At 35.5% G+C, this 21,491-nt stretch overlaps 1 protein-coding gene across 3 annotated transcripts in view; it reads left to right on the plus strand.

Annotated features, from left to right (window-relative positions):
- Positions 1-4,546: 4,546 nt before the first annotated feature.
- LOC120426748 (transcription factor sox-2) overlaps positions 4,547-21,491 on the plus strand; it is a 175,323-nt gene continuing 158,378 nt past the window's right edge. The window contains exon 1 of one of the 3 annotated variants that reach the window (XM_039591522.2): positions 4,547-5,252. The gene's annotated coding sequence lies outside the window, so the exon portion shown is untranslated. The remainder of the gene's footprint in view (positions 5,253-21,491) is intronic. The other 2 variants (XM_052708342.1, XM_052708343.1) reach the window with 2 other exon arrangements.

The raw sequence follows: 21,491 nt of genomic DNA on the forward strand, positions 1-21,491 counted from the left end.
AAAAACGAAACTATTGGCACTACGCCCCCCGGGGCATGGCCTTCCTCTAACGTGGGATTTCTGCTCCAGCGCCTCTGACGAGACAGGAGAAACCGGGACCGACGTTTTACTTCACCATCCGATAGAAGCTCAGTGTATAAGGCGGGAATCGAACCCGCGTCTCATAGCATCATCGGGATCGGCAGCCGAAGCCGCTACCCCTGCGCCACGAGACCCACATGAGTTAATCAATAATAATAATCAAATTTTCATAATCTGCCGAAACGCAATTTTGTTGGCATTTTCAGACAAATATTTAAATTGTCTCAAAATACCGTATATTTTCGAAAATACTGGAATTTTAATTTAAAGCACGGTATTTTGAAAATATTGAGTATTCAATTGAGTATTTAACAAAAAAAAATAGTTCATAATTATAAAAAAATCATGCAAAATTTGCGAATTCTTGAAGTAAACGGTTTTTTATCATTTGTTTTTTTAGGAATTATACTTTGAATTTTAGGGCCGATGCAAATATTTTTCAAAATCTGTATCCCTCGGCTTTGGCTGGGGTCAAGGGAGGCAAAAAAAATTGAAATACAAGCCATAGTTACAGAATTTGCAAGGAAAAAGTGTTTTAAAATGCATTTTACATTAGTTCAGATGTTTTGCAATAATTAATTTTCAAAAAATAAATTTTTGGCAAGAAAAACTTCGAAAAATTTCTAAAATTCTAAAGATTTTTAAATCAACTCAAAAATGCTAAAAGTGATTCTAAACGCAGAAAACGCATTTTAAATTGATTTCAGTTGATTGTACCTAAATTTCCATAGAAATTTCGAAGTTTTTTGAAAAAAAAATTTGCCTCCTGATTTTCAGGCTAATTTTGAAGAGGTAGGGGGGAATAAAAACTTTAAATAAAATTTGTACCTTAGGCCGTTGCAAATATTTTTTGAAGTTATGTCCCTCGACGCCGACCTTAGTCGAGGTGGGAGGGGCGAAAAATAAAAAAGATTAAACTTTAAATTTACGATCCATGGTTTCAACATTTGAATGAACAAAGCATTTAAAAATGCATTTATTTTACACCTGCCCAGTTGTTTTGCAATCATTAGTTTTTAAATAAACTAAGATTGACGAAAAAAATTTTTTTTGCAAAAAAAACAGTTCTTGCGGTGCTGTACATTGGAATTTCATAAAAATTCAAAATAATTTTAATCCCAAAGCCCAAACATGCTTAATATGATTATAAATGCAGAAAAATGGGTTTTAATTTTTTTTAAGTTGATTTGACTTCTATTTTCATTAAAATTTTGAAGGTTTTTGAAAAAATATTTTTGTCCCCCTTGATTACCAATTTTGTAGGGTGGGGGCATAAACTTTGAAAAATATTTGCAATGGCCTTACTACATTATCAACAAATTTATTCTCAGCAAGGATATTGAAAATTTATCATGATATGGCTGGATTTAGTAAATTTTAGAAATATTCTAAAACAAATTTCTCGTCCGTTAGGCTATTGCAAATTTTATTTCAAGTTACCCTCCTCCATCCTCCCCGCTTCGAAAATGCTTCAAAAAATCAGGGGGCAAATAAATAATTATAGCCGAAAATTGATATTTTATTGAAAAAACTTTTAAAATTAGTTGTAAACTATTTAAAAACTTTTTTAATTTTAAAACAATATGCAAAATTTTCAACTTTTGAACCACGGATCAGAAAAAACATACAACTTTAGAAAAAAATATTTTCCTAAATTAATTGGTATTTTGTAAATATTGTGTAACAGCACAACTGTAATAATGTTTAAAGCATCTTGTGATACTTTATGCCTCAAAATATTGAATGTTAGGTTTGAAAATCGAAATATAGCTGAGGATTAAATACTTCAAATAAAATTTGTTCCAGCATTATCGCCGATTGAATGATTGACATTACGATAACGATAGATTATCTTTAGCATTTCGACGATAATGATAATCCTTATTGTTATCGTTAGACGTTCACCCAAAACTGGCAGCGCTAGTCCGAGAGAATGATGGTCTCGAGTCGAGAGAATAGTGGTACCATTCACGGACGCAGAGAACACAGCTCGAGATGGCGATAGAACTATTCTCTCGAGGTTCATTTGCAAAAAAAGTTCATCCGTCAAACAAAAAACCAAAAGTGTCGACAACGGGAATCGAACCAGAGACCTTTGACTAACCAATCCAATGACTTAGCTGCCTCGGCCACCACAGCTTAGTGACCATGGAGAAGTCAGAAGTCGATGTATGACACTTGTTGGAGATTTATTGATTCAACTAACGAATGAACTCATTTGTTATGATGGTGTGAGTTGGTACCATTATTCTATCGATTTTGGCACTGAGCCCTCAATAAATTTTGAGAGAACGATTATCTCGATTCTGAATTTTGGGTGTTGGATCGTTAGTAATGTCTAAAAAAACAACAACAAAAAGTCATACCGATAGTTTTTAAAAGAAAACTTCAATCAAAATAGAGTTGTTTTTTAGATAGTAACCATTAACCGGCTTTACAGAACATGACGATTCTGACTTTATTTATCCCGCTTCCTACACTGAAATATTTTTTTTGTTTCAGTGTAAGAAGCGGGATAAATAAAGTCAGAATCGTCAAGTTCTGTAAAGCTGGTAATTGGTTACTATCTAAGAAACAACTCTATTTTGATTTAATTTTTTTTAAATACTATCGGTTTTGAATTTTTTTTAAGTAATTCGAAAAACCAATTACTAAACATGGAAAGGAGACAAAATTAATAATAATTGGGTCCTAAAATGAAGCTTAGATTGCTGATATTATTGTTTACAGCGATAAAGCTTATTTTTCTGAGTACAATGACCCTTTGTACGAGCACAAAGAGTTCAAAATGGGTTTTTGAATCAATTTTGAAAAATTAACCTCGCGGTCCTTCTTGACAGAAAAGCTCCTACTTGACAGCTCGTTCCAAGGGGACCATAGTTGATCCATCGGAAAAATGTTGTCTTGTCAAAAAAAAAAATTGCATTAAAATGAAAAAAAGTGATCAGAAATGGTTTTTTATCGTGTTTTTTTACCGTTGTACATAAAAATTGACATAGGGCTTTAGTACCCAATTATAATATAATAATAATTTCATGTGACGAGTTTCAACAAGGCCTCGGGGTTTTCGATTTTTATACAATATCTCAGAATCAAATTATTTTATTTATCTGTGAAAGTCAAAAGGTGAGGCATTGTGAGCTGCACATGAATATCCTAACTCAATTTGGTCCAACATGCACGTATGACAAGATAGCATGACTAAAACGAACTACTTGTCCTAAACCAATCTCATTTCATACAAGTCAGCAGAATACTTTACAACCCTAATAAAACCAATTTGTTGCCATTTCTGACACTGAAAAGAGTTTTCAGTTTAAATGCAACAAAATCGCTCCATTTTTCGTCCATAATGGGACACAAATTTATCACACAGCCCCATCTTCATCCTAGAGTTAAGAGCAAAAAAATGTTGCCAAAATATTACCTTTTCAGCTCGCAAAAGAAGCTTCCAGCAGTAGAACACCGCTTTCGTTGTCACTGTCGTCGTGCTTCCCATTCAAAGTCGTGCTCATTCTAGTTACAAAAAGAGGAAGAAAGGCAACAGAAATGCTCGCACAATGTGCCCTGAATATCTCTTTTCGAGCAGGCACCGGGGCCCAATATAGTTGGGGTGTAGAATATCCTTTTCATGGAGAGTTTCCGAACACAACACAAAACTACATACGAAACGACGAAGCGGAGAAGGGAACAAGTCGGAGGAGTACTTCCGAGTGATAAAAGGCCAAAAGAGCGGCCGAACACTGCTGGAGCGCTAGACTACAAAACACGCACACAACGCTGTGCGCCGCTGCCGGCGCAAAGAATGACAAGAAAGGGAAGAAAGCACAAGAAAAGAGAGAATACCTGCCTTTCACGGCACGCACACAAAGATACAGCTGGCGGCTCTCACTCCACGACTTGGACGACTAAAATGTAGCTATTTCCTTTTATCCAATTAGAATTCATCGTTTGTTACACTGACACAGAGCAAAGCATGCCTTGAGTACAACGGTGACGACGATTCGTTGGAGGAAGTGAGACGGCAGAGCAAAAGAGGAATACCAAGGGTGAACAAAGGAAAACATATGATACCACCCTTTTGTTTGCGTTTTGCGGCGTTGCCACGTTTTCTCCAGCGGGATTCCGATTCGAATTTCCCCTTTTTGGTCGGGCTCACCAATACACTCGCAGCGCGCGCACTTGTCGAAGCGTCTTGAACCTGCTCTTCTCTCGCGCGCGCTGTCTAGAGTTGTCTCTTTTCGTCTGGTGGCGCCCGTCCGCGCGCCATTCGAGCTTGGCCAACGCCTTCTAAGATGCCGGGGAGAGACTCTCGTCGGGGGGCGTCCGCGCATGCTTGGATCCCGAGCGCGCTCTCTCTCACGACGACGGGGGGTCAACCACGCGGTGGATGTCCTCACCGGGAGCGCGCACGCGATCCGACCTGTGAATGTGTTGGCCCAAAACACGTTCCGACAGGTCGCGGAACCCACCGGGGCTCCAATCTCTTTCGCGCTCGCGCGTCTTTTCGGGCCTTACCCCTTTGCGTCCTTCTCCTACCGGTGGACCCCTCGGCTGTCGTCGTGGCCTTCCCGTTTGTTGTTGTTGTAAACAAGTATCGTTGAATGTCAGTTACGTCGAAGGTTTTTGCAAGTTTGGATGTTTTATTATCAATTATACAAACATATAGCGGACCGCGGACGCCGAAGCCCAGGGCCCCTTGGCCTTTTCTGAACCCGCGAAAGTGCACACAACAAATAAATCACTTAATTAGCATTTCGATTCATCGGTCACCGGGAGTGCGCTCCGACTCCAGACGAAAAATTCACAACAATGCCGTCGCGTCAAGCGCCCCTATTGTGACAGTTCTGTGACGGTAGTGTTCTACGACGCGTCGCGCCCAAAGTGTGTCTCCTCCCTAGGTCAACAAACTAGTGTCAAGTGCAAAACCGCAACAAGCCCCGATTGTGTCACGTGTGAGTGCTGCCAGAGGAAAAAAATATTAAAAAGTGACAAGCCCCTTGTTCTGCTGACGAGTGTCGCACCCCTACAAGATTGTAATTTACCAATAAATATCACCACCACCGGCAAACGCCCCCAGCTGCAGCTGTCAAATCGGATCAAGCGACATCTTCGCAAATCGGACGTATCAAGCTCGGATTCGGAGCGGACAACAGCACCAGCAAAAAAAAGTAGGCAATTTACAATCAAACAAATGGAAAAAAAATCGAAGTTGGCACTGGCTTCGCAGTGCCGACGCCACTTGCCATAATGGCGCGTCAGAGCTGTCACTGTTCGTGCCATAATGGCGGAACCAAACGCTGAAGCTTTGCGTTTGATTATAATGCTAATTTGCATACATATTTTGCTGTCGAAGCGGAAGGGGACAGCATTTCATGAATGGGTTTGGCTTCTTGAGATGCCTCGTTTGTTTGTTTGATGAATTTTCGGATAGAAGAAGCGGACGGATATTTATGTTTATTCATAAAGGCTTTGGACTACCTTTGGAAGCACCGAAAGCGAGATTGTCAAAATAACTGTGAATCGGGTGATAAGAAGAGGGATAAGAACGTGGCGCGTGCTGCGATGCATGGAATTGAAGGGATTCGATTGTTTAAAAGTGGATGGCCAACAAGGAAGACTGGTGGGTCAATGTTATTTACATAAGAAATTCGTAGGAAATTGCGCAAAATGCAAGTGTTCGTGAATTATTTCCTTTAATACTTTTTTGTAAACTAGCATAATTAAAGCCTAACATTTCAAAAGGGCACATAACTTTTGTAAACAATAGTGTATCCCTTTTATTTTAATGACAGTTTACATAAGGCGTGAAAGGGATACACTCTTGTTTAGTTATGTGCCCTAATGAAATGGCAAGCACGAATTGTAAAGTTGAAAACAAAACATTACGATTTTATTTTTATTTTTAGTTTTTATAGCATAAAATAGAAATCACTCAATACACGGACATTAGAACCCTCACCAAGTCAACACATGACACGGTTGATTTCTGATCATTCTCCACTTATTTTGCTATTCCTGCCATTTTATTATTTTTGCTAAATCCGTTAGTTTTTGCTTGATTAGCTGAAATTTCTGAAGATTATTATTTAAAAAACATGAACTGGGGTATGCCACACAAAGACCATGCACTATTTTTGAAAAAAAGTTTATTTCAAAAAATAAAATAGGTAATTTAAAAATTCTTAGTTGAATCCCGGGGTCATAGTTTTTCTTGTTAAAATCAGATTTGGGTCCTAAAATTAAGTTTAGATTGCTGATATTATTGTTCACAACGATAAAGCTTATTTTTCTGAGTACAATGACCCTTTGTACGACCACAAAAAGTTTAAAATGGATTTTTAAATCAATTTTGAAAAATTAACCTCGCGGTCCTTTTTGACAGAAAAGGTCCTACTTGACAGCTCGTTCCAAGGGGATCGTAGTTGAATCATCAAAAAAAATGTTGTCTTGGTAATAACTTTTTTGCATTAAAATGAATATAAGTGATCAGAAATGGTTTTTAATCGTGTATTTTACCGTTGTACATAAACATTTACATAGGGCTTTAGTACCCATTTAAGATGTTCAAATTATATTTTTAAGTCAAATGTACCATCACTTAAGCTGCTGATTTAGTTTTTAAGACAAAACATCATTTTTTATTATTAGTTAGCTGAGTTTATAAGCTTTTTAACAAAATACATACCTGGAGTTTTTTTGTTTTTTTTTTAAAGTTCCAATAAACCAAATTTTCAGTTTTTGCTTTTTGGGTGTTTTTGAAATCGCCTTGAGCCAGGAGTATTAAAAACACCCAAAAATCAAAAACTTAAAATTTGTTTTTTTGGACCTTTTTTTTTAAAAAAAAAAATAACTCCAGTTATACATTTTAGGTAAAATTGTTAAAAAGCATGAATTTTGCCAGAAATTGGTTAAAACTAGTTTTAAAATTATCGATTTATATTGTATTTTAAACTAAATCTGAAGCACGAATCAACAGTTTTCACATTTTATTTTAAATTTGTTCTACTGAAAATATTTTTAAATTTGGGATTTTTTTAAATTATTTCTCTAAAACACCTAATATTTGACAAACTTATTTTATCTTTAATAATGGAAAATTGAATAAAGAATCTGAAAATACATTCCGTTTTCCAATTCAAAACCATGTTCATTGAGAAAATCATGAAGCTTCGAGAAGAATAAAATAATGTTATTCATCAACATTTTTTAAATTACAGTAAATTATAGATTTTTTTTACTAAAATTATTCTTGCTGTACTTTGAACTCTTCTCTACCAAGGTCAGTATGATTTAATACCATTCCGTTTGTTTTTAATTTGTACTCTTCATTTTGCGGAAAAATCTGGAACCTATCAAAATCACCCAGTTTTACGGTACCTCTTATAATTTCTAATTAATTATTGCCAACATTTCCACAAAATATGTGATATATATATAGTAATTAGCCATGCCAGATATACAGATAAATCTGTATTTTACAGATATTTCGATCTCAAAATTAACAAAAATCTTTAAAATTTCAACAATTTAGTAATTAAATTATGCTTTAATATGATATAAAAGCTTAAACCTACTGTTAAAAAATTAAAAATACGCTGTTATAAATTAAAAACATCTTATTACTACTAGTAAAAAGATTTTTCTAACAGTTCAGTTACTACAACTGAAATAACATAATTTTTTAACCCAGCCTGATGTCCACCGTTAGAGAAGGTAAAACTGAGCCAAATTAAATTATAGTGATGCAAATAAATATTAACGGGGGGGGGGGGGGGGGGGAATTGGGACAGCTATTTTGGCCTATAGTTTTGAATAATTTTGGAGATAACGGACACATGACAACAATGCAAAAAGATACATTTTCACGCTATGATAGTTCTAAAACTTGGCTTTGAATAGCGTTGCGAATGAATGATAGCAAAAAATATCATTTGCTGATTCCTGCATCAAAATATCCGAAAATATAGCGACCGTCACTAAAGCTTGTGAGTTCTCCTCTTTTGTCTCGTGATTGCTGGCATGAGCATTCTCCTTTCTATTCCTGGTTCACACTGGATTGTGTAAACACGGCATAGAGACCGTCACTTTTCGGTGCTGAGCATCTTGCGACGGAAAGAAGGGTGGTGAGAGTTGGGAGATGAACATTTGGACACGATAATTGTAGTCCCTGAGAACTAAAAATTTGATATTTTTACAACCCTTGTTGCAATGGTCATGGTTCACTTTTGGTGAAATTTGTGCATAAAAAAACTAACCACAGTAGGCTATGGCTACTGTACATTGAAATTTTCACAGTATGACCTATACGAATTTTATGTTTGTTGAATAAATGACAAAAACTGGGTTATATCCCTAAAACATTCTCTAAGTGCATATAAATAATTATCAAAAAATCATAAAACAAATTGCTTGAAAAAATATGACATCAACTTTCAATTTAAATTTATTTCGGGGCTGTATGCAATGCCAAAACATTTGAATAAAATAAAAATATGAGTTTCCCAAAAATGTGAAGCATTTCACTAATACATTTCTTAGGTGTCCTAAGCAACGGGAAAACAAGCATACATTTTTGGTTCTTGTTTCCATAATTCCTAGCAATTTTTTGTATAAATTTGTAAATATTTCTAAGCAAAAACGAGTGTCTGAATTCGAACCAAACGTGTCCGGGATTCGAAGCACAACAGGACACTGTAATATAAAAATGATGATGAAAAATCACTAGAAAACACATATTTTGCATGAATTCTCTTAAAATTGACGGTTTACAGTACATCCCGGTAGTATTTCTGCATTCTCAACTTGATGTTTTGCTAACTCATTACAAAATTGATAAGTGGCCGGATTTTGAATTATGACGTTAGTTTATGAAAATTTCGTTGACCATCAATGAAATGATTAAAGACTAATCCGTTATCTCGACTACCCCCTGTCCAAATATTTCCCAACTTATTTTCCCTAACACGTCATCGTCCATACCTAATTCATTATTTAGACTTAGTAAGGCTTTAGTCAGGAGCCTAGAATAGGGTCCAACAACAGTCCACCCAAAATTGTCCCCAACAAAGCCACACAATACCACGGCCACGCTCCCACTTCGAGGACACAAAAGTCCTCATAAAACCACGGAAAAAAATAAATTCGATTCTCATTCCCCTCGCATTGCGGGGGTGGTTCAAGTACCAAACCCCGAAAACGAGGAAAAAAAGGGGACAAATTTGTTATCAACTCGACAAAATCAACGTTATTTGCGTCGTCGTCGTTAAAGTACTTCTTCGACCCTCAACTGCCAGTTTGAGAGCAACGCGCGCGCGTTACTCATAATTATTTCAAACATTACAAACACGCGGCGGCGGCGGCTCACCATTTTGACGACCCGACGGCCCGTTCTTCGGCGCATAATGAGGACCATCAAGTTTCAATATCTGGAGTGGTTACTTTTTTTTGCGCTAGGGTTGTTTGAGTGGGTGGACTCGCTTTGCCCTGTCTCTCTCTCTCTCGAAATAATAAAAACGTATGCAAATGAATTGGATCCTTGGAGGGGGAGGAGGGGGGAAATGCGACGCAAGTCAAGTTTTTGAAGGACGTCTCTTTCTGGTGTTCTGACTCTGTTTGCGATACGGTTGACGGGAATAAATGTGCCACAAATCGCGTGCTAATAGGCCACTTCAGCCGGCAATGTTCCTTTTCAGTTTGAATTTTGGAGTTGTTTTTTCATTATTACTTTTTTTGTCGACAATTGTGCGAATATTGTGTAGTACATTTGGTAGAATGGGCTAAAGTTTAGTAAGAGTAGTGAATTTTAACATAACTTAAAAGCAATTCTTGTGTACAATTACAACACATAGTAACATTGCTGAAAAAAAGTTTCTTGAATTTTTAAATAAAATATTATTGGTTTAAAAATTTAATCTACCAGCATATTTTTGAATTTTAATTTTTTTATAGAGCAATTCCAGCTCAAATCAGGAGTTTTTGTGGTACTTTTGTACCCGACCCTCTCCGATTTCCATTATACTTTTTAGACATGTTATCCTAGGCCTATATAAGCGATTTTTGTGTACATAGAGCCAGTTGCACTTGATAATGACATTTGAGAAGTCATTTAAATATTTTCGTATTTCGTAATTTAAATATTGCTGTGTCTCGAAGCCGTTGCAGCGTATCCAAAAGTGATCAAAGACAAACTTGTAGGAAATTTGACGGACTTTCCGAAAAAAATACACTGAAAGAAAAATACACGCCACTTCTATGAAAATTTTCAGTTAAATTCAAAGGTGATGTCACGATTTTTTTCGTTCCAAATTTTATGAGAAATTAGACGAGCTTTCCGGTAAAATATTTTCGAGACTGAAAAACAAGTCTATTATATAGAAATTGCCAAAACCACCCAAAACCTATTTTTTACATTTTTATTTTTAAAATCGCTGTATCTTCCCAAGGGTTGGACATAGGGCAATGGTCAATATGGAGACTTTAATGTTAAATTGTCTGGGGAATCGATTCCCATTAGAGCAGTTCTCTAGGATTTCGGTCATTCGATTTTTTTTTGTATTTTTTAATCCGACTGAAACTTTTTTGGTGCCTTCGGTATGCCCAAAGAACACAGAAAAAAAAATCATGGTAATATTACATCTGGGAAGGGGTACATCTTTTATGTCAGAAAAAAGGTGTAATTTTACCTCTGGAAATGTGTAATTTTACCACTTTTCTGGTGTAATGTCACTTTTTAAGTCTAAATTGAGGTAAAATTACATCATAAAAGAGGTAATATTCAACCTTCCAAAATTACAGCTTCCAAATTTACATTATTTTTTTTCTGTGAAGCCATTTTGCATCATTAGTTTGCCCATATAATTTTCCATACAAATTTGGCAGCTGTCCATACAAACATGATATGAGAAAATTCAAAATTCTGTATCTTTTGAAGGAATTTTTTGATCGATTTCGTGTCTTCGGCAAAGTTGTAGGTATGGATATGGACTACACTGGAAAAAAATGATACGAGGTAAAAAAAATTTGGTGATTTTTTTATTTAACTTTTTATCACTAAAACTTGATTTGCAAAAAAACACTATTTTTATTTTTTTTTATTTTTTGATATGTTTTAGAGGACATAAAATGCCATCTTTTCAGAAATTTCCAGGTTGTGCAAAAAATCATTGACCGAGTTATGATTTTTTTATCTATACTGATTTTTTTCAAAAAATAGAAATTTTGGTCGCAAAAATTTGTCAACTTTATTTTTCGATGTAAAATCAAATTCGCAATCAAAAAGTACTTTAGTGAAATTTTGATAAAGTGCACCGTTTTTAAGTCATAGTCATTTTTATGTAACTTTTTTTTAAATAGTCCCAGTTTTTCATTTTTTAAAATTAGTGCAAATGTTTGTCCACTTTTGAAAAAAATATTTTTGAAAAACTGAGCTGAGCTGCTCATTATTGGTTTTTGAAAATATTGACTTTTTGACTTTTCAAAAAAAAAACAGGTTTAGTAAATGATTTTTGTATTTTTTTAGGAGAGAAATCTGGAGCAACATTTGAAAAGGGCGCATAAGCATTTTGACAGCTGGAACTATTTTGCAAATTCTGAGCCAAATGGTAACTATTCAACAAAACCCGCAGTGTTAACAGGTAGCTGGGGAGGCCAGCTAACGTTTCAAATTTTGAGTTTTGTTAAAAAGTTAGCTTTTGGCTCAAAATTTGCAAAATAGTTCCAGCTGTCAAAATGCTTATCCGCCCTTTTCTCGTGTTGCTCCAGAAATACCATCCTGCATTATTCGTGACTCTTTTTGGTACATCTTAGGCTATTTGCTCAAAAAATTTGACGAAAAAAAATCATCATCACATCACCTTTGAATTTATCTTTTAAACATAAAAATTTAAAATTCTCCTAAAAGTGGCGTGTATTTTTCTTTCAGTGTATTTTTTCGGAAAGCCCGTCAAATTTCCTACAAGTTTGTCTTTGACCACTTTTTGATACGATGCAACGGATTCGAGATACATACATATTTAAATTACGAAATACGAAAATATTTAAATGACTTACGTCCTTCTCAAATGTCATTATCAAGTGCAACTGGCTCCATGTACACAAAAATGGCTTATATAGGCTTAGGATAACATGTCTAAAAAGTTTCATGGAAATCGGAGAGGGTCGGGTACAAAAGTACCAGAAAAATTCTGATTTGAGCTGGAATTGCTCTATAAAGCGATTTTTGTCTTCCTCACTGAAAAGAGGCTATACAATCACTCGGAAAATGAACTGTTTAATTTGACCTCCTAGACTCACCTTTATTTATACTTATCGACTCAGAATCAAATTCTGAACAAAAGTCTTTGCGTGTGTGGGGACGTTGATCAAAAATATTCACTCGATTTTCTCGACATTGGTTGAACAAATTTTGTCCGGATGTGGTCCACTCGGTTTTCTTTCAGGTCCTACAGCTTGGCATTTAAAATTGTACAGTTTCATTTAGTCGTTTAAAAGTTATGTTAAAAATGCTATGTAGACGAATATAAAAGGGTGATTTTTAACATAACCTCAAATGGCTCGGTCAAATGGCGGTGTCTGTATATTTTTGATAAAAAGTCTGCAGGTGGTTTGTTTTTTCATTCATAACTTATTTTTATTAGGGTTGAAATCACTCTATAAATAAGAGGAAGACCAACCTCCTGAAGGTGGATAAAGTAACATTTTTTCATAAATTGTACCTTTAAAAACTCACCATTTATGTTTACTGATCGTACCGTTAAATAAAATAGTAAAACCCAATCTAATTAAACGATTTTGATGCCACGTGGCATCAAACACATTCATCGCTTTAGTTCCACTGAAAACTGTCCATCTTTCAACATTTCCCTTCATCCACTTTTTTGTTCAAATCCATTTGGCTTCCCACTCCTTGCTTTTCATTCAACTAATGATTTGAATTTTAAATTAATTATTCCCGGGGCTTCCCTAAATGCCACTTTTTCCAGCTCGCCATTGTTTCTCTCCAGTCAACTTTGCCGTCTGAAGCCGTGGAAAATGAGGGTCCGTTCCGGATTTCTCGGAGGAAAAAAAAAACGAAACTTTCAACTGTTGCTCTCAGGGAACAACTTTCCATCAAGAACTTTTCATGCCAAAAAGGTCAACCACATGGCTTCAAAGGAAAACTTTTTGCTGACTTGATTAACACAATTAATCAATTAGTCTGTGGCTTTAAAAAGGTCATCAGGGGAAAAGGGAAAACAATTTTCTTGCTTTAAACTACGCTACACGTTCAACAACACTTGGTCAGATCTCAAGCCTTCAAAACTCCTCCTCGCATTCTCTCTCACTCTTTTGTACCCGAGTAGTACACCCACTTCAAACAAATGGCTCAACAAGCCAACTCTCGAGTGTTGGTCAGACCATGTCATGGGGGGATATGTCTACATTATACCGCAACCAAGGCGGTCTCTGCTGCCCCCAATGGAACTCATCCACTTGAGACCCCCCCTCCTCTTGAGAGCCCTCGACGCTTTCGATTCTGCTCTTGTGTTATGATTTTGTTATTCTTATCAATCACAATTGATAGGTGAGGATGATATCTCTGTTTGGAGTCGTGTGTTCTCAACCACGAAGAAAGCGACGAGGTCGACTCTGATGAGACACACTTGGCTTAAGGCGAAAGGTAAATAAACACGTCGGGGTCCCAAGATGGTCGGTTTGCGAAGACTGGCGAGGTGTGCAAAGGGGGGGTTGAAGGTGACCAAGTGGAGACGCTTGGTGGTGGGCCAGTTGTCGACACGCGCTGTCAGTTGTGTTGTCTTAATTTGGGTCGTTGATGGGGTATAGGTGAGTTGTCGATGATGACAGCAATCAATCAACGTTTTAGAGGGAGCCGATGTTGCGCTTTGATGTTGACTTTTGTACGTAACAGAGATTGGTTGTCTTATGTGACGATGTGTCTATGCGATGAGAAATTAATCGTTAATCCAAGTCAAGCCAGTTGCAATAAAAAATCAAGATAATTTTGTTAAGAATTTAAGAGTTAGGCCGGTACCCCCTGCCATGTAAATCAAGTAGACCCGGTACCTCCGTTGAGAATCACTGTCTTATACGAAAGAGATAACTTGATGCAAGAACAAATTCAAACGGCTGTGTCAATTGATAAACAACTCAACATTTGTTATGTTTATGTTAGTAAACGCTTCAGTTTCGTCAAGGTGTGATAAATTTGGGCCCCATGAACACGCTACAATGGACAGAATTTAATTTTTATGAATTTCCTGTCAATAAATAAAATCGCAAATTTCGGTTAAAAAAACAAGCTTAAATTTAAATTTTTGACTTTTTTTACCTTGTGGAAAATGCAGGAATCATTTTAAACTATGGTTTTAAAAACTTAGCACATACAACATTTTTCATGTTCCTTTTGATTTTAAATTTTAAGTGGAATTATTTATCAAACAGCAAATTATTATTAAAACAAGTTTTATATTTAACTATCCACAGTTTTTTTTTTTTAAATTCAGCCTGGCAAGATTCAAAAATGTTTATAAAGAAAACAGATGCAAAAATAAATGCAATGATAATAATTTAATAAACTATATTTATCAGTAGAAAATGTCTTCTTTCGTGTAATTTTTACCTGTCATTTAGTTTATTCAGTTGTGCATAAAATATCTAAAATAATAAACCATGATTTTGATAATATAAACAACATGAAATTGTTGGAAATTGATTGGTCCCAAATAGGACAAAAGTTTTCCTTTAAAAAGGTTGCGTTGTTCAAGGATTAATTTCAGTTTTAAGTTCAATTAATGTTGAGAAAATCTCAACGTTTTAGCAAATCCATTCTCTAAGATTTCGGCCATCCATGGCCAAAAGAAACATTATGCATCATGTGTTTATTTATATCATTTTCCACCGAAATTCGGCAGCCGTCCATACAAAAATGAAAATAAAAACAATATTTATCTCACCATTTTTATCCATTCGGTGTCTTTGAAAAAGTTGAAGGTATATTTGTATGAGGACTACACCGACAAAATTAGATTCACGGAAAAAATAGCTGAATTTTTAATTCACATTTTTCCACGAAATTTTTTTTACATTGTTCTTAATGCTAAGAGTAATTACAGAGGATCTTGTGTGCTCCTAAAAATTGATTTCCAATGAACATATATATATTTTTTTATATGTTTTGAGGAACATAAGAGTCCATCTTTTTAGAAAATTACAATGTACGCAAAAAGTTATTGACAAAGCTATATGTTTGAAATGGCGATTTAAAAAAGATGAAATAATTTTATTGACTTATTTTTTTCCGATAATCCAACTTGCAATCAATAAGTACTTCAGTAAAACTTAAAAAAATCGAATTTTTTTATTTGTTAATGTATTGGCCACGTTTGCCAACTTAACAAAAATGAAGAGCTGAGAGAATGCTCTACACCCGGGCAGAAAGTTGCATCTTGGAAAAATCTACCCATGTTCGTAAAAACACAAACAAGTCAAGTTCACCCCAGGGTATGGTTAAGAGATAACCGAACATGGCTACGAACATAAATTGTTCGAGGCGTATTTGCGAAAAATCTTGTTGAGTTTATTCGACCAACAATGCCACATCAAGTTGAGTTTATAGTAGCAAACAACTGAAATCTTCCAAAAATCATATCAAGTTCATAAAGTAGATTTTGATCCCAAAAATAATTTTATTGGTTTTTAATGCACCCCGCCACAATTCAGACCCCCCCCCTCCTTCTTCCTCTTCACAAATATGAGTAATATTGCAAAAATCCACAGTAAAATTTCAATAAGCCTGGTAATGTTTCTTATCAAAATAATTTTTCAAAATGTTGAAAAATATTCAACTGGCTGAGAGCAAAAAATTCGCAAAGTCCGGAAAATCTAATAAATTCTACCAAAAATCTTGTCGTGATACGGATCCCGTAAATTTTCTAAGTGCCGGAACGATTTTTGCAGGGGGTATATCAATAATTATTAAAAACCAACTTTCGAATTTCGAAATTTCATTGAAGACGTTTTGTTAGGGACATTATCTTAGGAACAAACTGATGTTTTTGCAAAAATCAGACGAAAATTTCCTGTAATTTTGACGAATTTTCCGAAATTTTGGTTCAAAGCAAAAATAAACATCAAATTATTTTATCATGTTTCCAAATTCCCAAAAAAATTCTAAGTCCCAATTTTTTTTCGGTTTCCTCATCTCGAAAAATTTCTAAGTGATGAAAATATTTTACTAGCCGAAAGCCAAAATTTTGCTAAGTCCAAAAAATCAAATAAATTCTACCAAAAATCTTGTCGTGATACGGATCCCGTAAATTTTCTAAGTGCCGGAACAATTTTTGTAGGGGGTATATCAATAATTATTAAAAACCAACTTTCGAATTTCAAAATTTCAATGAAGACGTTTTGTTAGGGACATTATTTTAGGAACAAACTGATGTTTTTGTAAAAATCGGACAAAAATTTCCTGTAATTTCGTTGATTTTTTCGAAATTTTGGTTCAAAGCAAAAATAAACATCAAAATAATTTATCATGTTTCCAAACTCCCAAAAATTTTCTAAGTCCCAAAAAAATGCTTTTTCTGTAAAAGTAAAGAATTGAAAAATATACGCAAAAATTTCAATTTCAAAGCTCATAAAAATTATTCTAAGTGTCGGAAATTGAAAATTATGTCAGTGACTGTTAATTTTTCTAAGTCCAGCATAAATTTGAAATAAAGTCAAAATAATCATTTCATGATGTTCGGGTAGAATTTTGGAAAAAATAAAATTTTCGAAATTTTTGCTAAGTTCAAAAAAACTACCACTAACACCTCAATATCAACTGTAGATAATGCAGTATAATCATGGAATATACTTTTCATGATACGCAGTCGGTTTCAAAAGTCGTCATAACTCGAGGAGTTTACAGCAAGATGCGAATAAACAAGCCAAGATAGTTCGAAGTTATATCCACCAACTCACTTTCCGCCCGGGCATCTTGCTTTTTTAACATTGTAGAAATGGACTTTAGTTGCTGAGATAGGGTCTTACAAAGATAAAAAAAAAAAAAACAAAAAAAAAAGAGATTTTTTTTACGTTGCCCAATTAGCCCTTTGTTTTCACCGATGTCTCGGAAACTAATGATCCCATTTTCAATTTTAAAAATGAAAATATTGTAACATTTTCTGCTAATATCTATATACATAATTTCGAAAATTGAAAATCATGAATATCTTTTAAAAAATGTTGAAAATTGGGTTTTTACATTTCAAATGTTGTGCAAAGTTTCATTTTTCAAATTATTTTTATTAAAAAGAGCAGAAAGTTTCACAAAATTACCCAACAAGCCAAATGTAGGGCATTTTTGCAGCTTTTGACATTGAAGATTGTTGCTTTTTCTGAAACTCTCCAAAGAAATGCCATTTTTAGTCCCCAAAATCATGTATAAAAATAAAAAAAAGGTGACAAAAATAATTTAAAAAATCATCAAAAAACAGTGCATGTATCATTTTTCTAAGTGTAGTCATCAACCATTCATTCTACATTATCATTATCATTATCGATTATCGAAAACTTAGTGCAGGGGTGCCCAACCATTTGGCCCTGCGTGCCAGATTTTATTTTTCTGAAGCAGTGGCGGGCCGGATAAAAGTTGAAAATGTAAACTTTTTTTCATGAAATTAATTTTATCAGGTCCTTTTAAAATAAACAGATAAATTAACTAGTGTTGTAAATATGGTTCACAGAGTTCGGAAACTCACTCACAAGTTACTCAACCATGAGGAAAAACCAAATTACCTGCGAGTAACACTCTCGGTGAGTGTGAGGGCCTTTTTCATTTACTCACCTGGATTTTAAGAAATAAAAACAAATGTAACTTTCAAACATGTGTTTATTTCATTTCTTTTTATTTTGCCTAAAATTGTATTTACATTGTTTTGTTGAAATTGAAACCAAATGGTCGCAGCAAGTTTTTAAGTGTAACGAGTGCCGGAGGTTGGGCAGGCCTGAGAATTGCTCATATTATAAAAACATATGTGAAATAAATATACGCTTTGAAAAATATTTTCTAAATTTCAAATTTAACTAGACTAACGTTTCAAAAAGTCAATTATAAAGTTTAAAGCCCTTTGAAACGCGTGACGTAATTTTTCGGTGTAACTGAAACTTTTTCAATAAGGATTTTTGTAATGTTTTGTGGTTCCATCGCTTTCTTTGCGAAGTAACTAAAAACACAATATTTTAAAATATTTGTGTCCTTTATGAATGACAAACTCGTATGGATTTTTAAAGATTCGAAAAGTACAGATAATAACAAATCCAATGATATTTTCCACCTTGTTTGTAACTATTTGTAACTATTTTTATATTTTTGTTTTTTTGTAAAATAAGGTTTTTTTTTCGAAATTATGATAACGTCATCAATTCGGACGACCATAGGGTTAGATTAGATTAGATTAGATTAGATCAATTCGGACGACCAATTCTACATAAGGTCTGAAAATTTCCAAAAATCACGATTTCAATCTGAAAATTATCATTTAGATTGTTAAAAAAAAGATATCGAAAATCAGACAAGTTACGAAACAAAATAAATGGCAAGAAATACTAATTTTCATTTACTTTTGAGACTTGATTATCCGAAGAACTTTGAAAAATGCCAATTCGGATAACACAACTTGACATTTTTGAAGTTTATGTCAGTAAATGCTTAAGTTTCATCAAGGTATGATACATTTGGGCTCCCTTAACACGTCTCAATCGACTGAGTTGATTTTTTTGTTTTCCGTCCAACAAATAAAATTGTGAATTGCTAGTATAAATGGACTGTAATTATCTTACCTTGACTATCAAAATTTCAGTCTATGTTATCTATGAATGTAAAAATTCAAATATTTCAACAAAATTTGTTCCACCCGAGTAGATCAATCCAGAGGTCGCTAGTTCGAATCCCGTGGCGTGCGCTGTAAAATTCTAAGTGTCAATATGGGTATTCGACGCCTTAGTCCCGTGCCATACTTTCATACACTTAGAAAGCTTTTAGTCAAGTTTGTTTCTAACTAAATTTACTGTCTGCCTAAAATAACACTGGATTGTTTCAACCTAGCTGCAACAATTGAATAATTTGTGGTGTACATTACACAAAGCGGAAAAAACCACTCATAATTCAAACCAGAACAAAGCTCTCACCGTGCGCGCTGACTCTTCCCAGTTAACGCAATTTCACGCCGATCAACGAAACAAGAACCGGCGCAGAAGATTTATCGTTCTTCACACCCAATATGACTTAATAACCGTTTGTACTCGTTGCTCGGTACTCCGTCCGTCAGTCCGTGACTCGGAGAGCCCGCACGGATTCGACCGAGAAAAAACAAAAACATCCCATTAATCAATCTCCCTCGGGGCCGACCCTAACCTCACACAGCTTTGGACACGGCAGAACGTGCCCCACGTCTTCAACAACCTCCAACGTGAATCCGACGAAGGTGTGTTATTTATTTTCATTTCTCACCTCGCAGGCGTACTCACCATACAATTAACCTATCATTAAAATCACCTCGCCTCGCCTCGTGTATTTTTCTTTTCAATTTCTTTATTTATTTCGCATTCTTCTTCTTCGCCGCAAACTCATCAACACTGATTTTTCAATCATCATCATTATCGAGGTTGTGCAGACGCTCACAATCGACCGTCGAGGGGTCCGACAATGTAGAGTCGTGGTCGCGTCCACGCGAGGGGCGCACGCTCTGTGTGGTGTGGTGAGTTGAATTGACAGCCAGCGGAGCGTTAATCGACCTCATTACCAACTCACCAACGTCGGTGGGGAAAACGGGGGTCTCATTTTGAAAAATTGTTTAAAAATTAATTATGATAAAATTAATTAATTTTTTCCACCTCGCGGGCACACTTTCGCGGTGATTGAGTACAAAAATGCGCGAGGCCTCTCCCCGACAGCAATTTAGTACCGACCTCTCGATGCTCATTAAGTGTGCGAGTTAACAACTTTATGATAATTATCGTGTGGTTTGGGTTGGGGCCCCCGATAATTCGCCATTATGGCCGGGTTAATTACATCACGTGAGAGCTGTTCAACACGGGGAGCACTCGAAGCTGTCGATGGATTTTGATGGTTGTTTTTTTTTTTTCAATTATTTATTTTTTAGGGTGAAACACGATAATCACCACTTTGGTAGCTGGTTGGAAAACAATAATTATAGATGGGAGCTTCTGTAAGTTTTTTGATCTAAACCTGGGCCAAAATCGGAGAAGAGATCAAAGATTGACGTTTCGTCAGTTTTGAAATTAGATGTTACTTGAAGCGAGATAATTTGAGTCAAACAATCAATTTCGTAACAATCTTCACCGAGTTGCTCATTTGGAAATATTCACAACGAGTTGCTCAACTCTGTCAGTGCTGGTAGGCTCTCACGAAGAGAGCGAGATTTTTGCTCTCTCTCTCTCTCTCTCTCTCTCGAGCAGGTAGGCGTAATCTCGTTCTCTCGTTCACGCGAGCGCTCATGAGCACAGATAACGACAAGCGAGAGAAAATCAACACTGTAACTCGCTGATGAGTGCTCATTAATTGTGATAGCGAAAATTCACTGCTAATAAATTCCTCTCTAACCATCCATCAAAACGAACCAAATTGACCACCTTACGGACATAATCCAGGCTTCGCATCTCTTTTGACTTCTCGCCCCAAGCCCCAATCAATAACCTCTCCTTTGTACATAACTACCAATCCTAAACCTTACGACAAAAACCGGGCAAAACAGCAACAAAAAGGTCCGCCGCCGTCAGTCAGTCACGCCGAAAAGATGACTGATATCGATACCCGGCTTGACTTTGGCCGTCCTGCCTATCCAAATATAACCTTAATTGACACATTACTCACCACTGGGCACAAAAGAGTCACGAGGAGCAATGAAAAAAAAGCAACTCGCTTCGGTCAACTTCTTTTGATGATTATTATCACCGTGAGTGTATAGTTTGTGTGTTCCGATTCTGTTGGGTTGTGGGGGTTGTCCGAGAAGAGCGTAACTGATTTTTTGCTTTTTTTTTTAGCTAAAATCAATTTTACTGTGAAATTTACACTGTAAACAGTGCAAGCTAAAGACGCTTTCTGAAATTAAAGTGGCGTAGTCTACGAACGTTCCCCTTAAAATGAGGGCAATCAGAGTGACAAGACAACAATATTGTATTCAACAAGCTATGAAATAGTTGCTTGAATGTGATATTTTAAGAATAGCAAAAATGAACAAAAGATATGTTTACTGGGTACAGGTGGCGGGTCTTATGAGAATACGTGCAAGTTTTTAACCACATTTTAACGCAAGAAGAACATTATACATTATCACACAAAATGTATCATGCAAATCATGGTGTTTGTTGCAAAAAGGTCCAAAAGCCCTGCGTGAATTTGCATA

Source organism: Culex pipiens, chromosome 2 (assembly GCF_016801865.2).
Source record: "Culex pipiens pallens isolate TS chromosome 2, TS_CPP_V2, whole genome shotgun sequence".
NCBI classification, from domain to species: domain Eukaryota; kingdom Metazoa; phylum Arthropoda; class Insecta; order Diptera; family Culicidae; genus Culex; species Culex pipiens.